Source organism: Physeter macrocephalus, chromosome 18, assembly GCF_002837175.3.
Source record: "Physeter macrocephalus isolate SW-GA chromosome 18, ASM283717v5, whole genome shotgun sequence".
NCBI classification, from domain to species: domain Eukaryota; kingdom Metazoa; phylum Chordata; class Mammalia; order Artiodactyla; family Physeteridae; genus Physeter; species Physeter macrocephalus.
The window spans coordinates 76,838,053-76,841,470 of NC_041231.1; positions in this window are offsets into that span (position 1 = coordinate 76,838,053).

A 3,418-nucleotide genomic window follows, 5' to 3' on the forward strand; every position below is an offset into this window, starting at 1 on the left:
GCATGTGGGATCTTCCCGGACCGGTGCACGAACCCGTGTCTCCTGCATCGGCAGGCGGACTCCCAACCACTGCGCCACCAGGGAAGCCCCCAACAGAGCTTTTAATGACAAGAGCCCCAGATAATATCTTCCTGATATCTCATGACAGACCCCTAGCCAGAATCTCCCAGAATCTCCCAGCCAAGCCATTCCTGAATTCCTGATTCATAGAAACTGTGAAAGATAATAAGCGGTTCTTGTTGTTTTAAGTCACTACATTTGGGGGTAATTTTTTTTTTTTGGCTGCACTGCCCAGGGATCAAGCCTATGTCCCCTGCAGTGGAAGCACAGAGTCTTAACTACTGGACCACCAGGGAAGTCCTTGGGGGTAATTTTTACACAGCTGTAGATAACTGTAGGGCAGATTGCTTAACCTCTTTGAGCCTCAGTTTCCTCATGTGTAAAATAAGAATGATAACACAATAGTACCTGACTCAGGATTATTATGAGGATTAAATGAGTTAATATTTGTAAAGTGCTTAGAACTGAAAAGTAAAAAGTATGAATTTGTTAAATAAAAATAAATGTGATCTATTCAACACAGCACTACTGTACTGGGAGATCTAGATAGTGCAATAAGGCAGGAAAAGGAAACAAAATTTATACAGATAGGAAAGGAAGAAATAAAAACTGTTCCAATTTCAGATGGCACGATAGTCTACATAGAAGATCTCAGGGAATCTACAAAAACTCCTAGAGCTAAAAAGTGAATTCAGTGGAGTTTTAAGATACAAGGTAAATACACAAAATTCTGTTGTACTTCTATAATCTAGCAACGAACACATGGAAACAAAAATTTTAAATACAATACCATTTACAATCACTCAAAAAAATGAAATAGCTGTAGGTCTAACATAACATGTACAGGACTTGTATGCTAAAAGCTATAAAACACTGATGAAAGAAATCAAAGAAGATCTAAATAAATGGAGAGACGTACAGTTTTCATGGGTTGGAAGACTTAACATAGTAAATATGTCAATTCTTCCCAAACTGGTATACAAGTTTAACACAGTTCTCATCAAAAAGCAAGATTGTTTTTGAAGATGTGTACAAGAGTATTCTAAAATTTATATGGAAAGGCAAAGGAATTAGAAAAGCTAAAACAATTTTGAAAAAGAAAAATAAAGTGGGAGGAATCATTCTATTTCGAGACTTATTATATAGTCACAGTAATCAGAAATGTGTGGTATCAACAGAAGGACAGTCTTTTCAACAAATGATGCTGGAGCAATAGGATATACATAGGAAAAAATAAAAATAAAAATTGAATCTCAACCTAAACCTCACACCTTAAACAAAAACTAACTCAAAATGGATCACAGATTTAAATATAGAACATAAAATTAATAAACTTTTAGAAGTAAACATAAGAGAAAATCTTTGGATCCTAGGGCCTGGCAAAGAGCTCTTAAAATTGATACCAAAAACATGACCCATAAAAGAAAAAAACCCCATAAATTGGAATCCATCAATTCAAAAACTTTTGCTATGTGAAAAACTGTTGAGAGAATGAAAAAACATGATATAGACTGGGAGGAAATATTTGCAAACCGCATATCTGACAAAATACTACTATCTGGAATATATAACTAAGTCTCAAAACTCTACAGTAAAAAACAAATAACCCACTAGAAAATGGGCAAAAAGCATGAAGAGACATTTCACCAAAGAGGAGATACAAATGGAAAATAAATACACGAAAAAAATTTTCAACCTCACTAGCCATCAAGGAAATGCAAATTAAGGGGAGTTCCTTGGCTGGTCCAGTGGTTAGAGCTCTGAGCTTCCACTGCAGGGGGCACGGGGTTGATCCTGCGAGCTGTGAAGCGTGGCAAAAAAAAAAAGAAAAAAAAAGGAAATGCAAATTAAGACTACCATGAGATATTAGGTCTATTAGAACAGTTAAAATTAAAATTAAAAAAAATGACAGTACCAAATGCTAGTGAGGATGCAGAGAAACTGAATCTCTAGATCTCTTATGCATTGTTGATGAGAAAGTAAAATGGTATAGTCACTCTAGAAAATAGTTTGGCAGTTATTTTAAAAAACAAAGCATACATTTACCATGTAACACAGCAGTCCCACTCCTATACATTTATCCCCACCAAATAACAATTTGCATCCACATAAAAACTGATGCATGAATGTTCATAGCAGCTTATTTGTAGTAGCCCCAAACTGAAAACAACTGAAATGTCTCCCAGTAGGTGAATGGTAAAACAAACGGTGGTACATCCATGTCATGGAGTACTACTCAGCATTAAAAAGGAACAAACTTGATACATACAACAACCTGGATGGATCTCAAGAGCATTATGCTGAGTGAAAAAAAAGTCTCAAAATGTCACACGATTTCATTTATATAACATTCTCAAAATGACAAAATTACAGAGATAGAAAACTGATGAGGGGTTGCCGGCAGTTAAGGACAGTAGTTGGGGGAGGGGGGTTGTGACTATAAAGGGTATCAGGAGAGATCTTTGTGGTAATTGAATAGTTTTGCATCTTCATTGCAGAGCTGGTTACACAAATCTACACATGATAAAATGATATAAAACTTTATACACACATTGTACCAATCTGTTTCCTGGTTTGATAATGTGCTACAGTTACGTAAAATGTAACCAATGGTGGGCGCGGTGAGTGAAGGATACAGAGGAGTCCTCTGTACTACCTTTGCAGCTTCCTGTGAATCTATAATTACTTCAAAATAAAAAGTTGAAAAAAATTCAACAAAAAAGCATGGATTAATTCCCTAGTGTGTAAAAATTTGTGGAACAAGAACAAAAGGGTCCTCTTTCCTCAGGGCTCTGTGGTAGGACTTCCTGTCTCTTTCTGTCTTATACAGCAGGCACTATGTATCCACATATGTCAAACCACAGATACAGAGAGCCAACTGCACAATGCCATTTTATACAAGGGACTTGAGCATCGTCGAGTTTTAGTATCCATGGAGCTCCTGGAACCAATGCCCTGCAGGTGAGAGGGGTGGCTGTATATGTTTCTGTCATGGGCAAGCATGATTAAGAATGGGGTATTTTGGCCCATGATGGGGTGTCCTGATTTCAGATATGTTGTGGAGTGTGGCTGGAGTGATGGTAATTTTTACCTAGCTACCTCCTCTCTTATGCTCCCTGATTACTATCAAAGACTCTCCTGAGGGAAGGTCCTGTGAGAACAAAACAAAGAGAATGTAGGTAAGAAACACAGCAGATGACGCCACCTTATTTCATTCAAGGATAAATTCATGGCAAGATGCCATATATTCTCAATTTATTTAGCATTAAACTTCAGAGTGAGATGTCATCACAGGGCCATTATTAACCTGTTTATTTTAATTGAAAGATGAAGTATTTGACAAAAGGGACTGACTTTG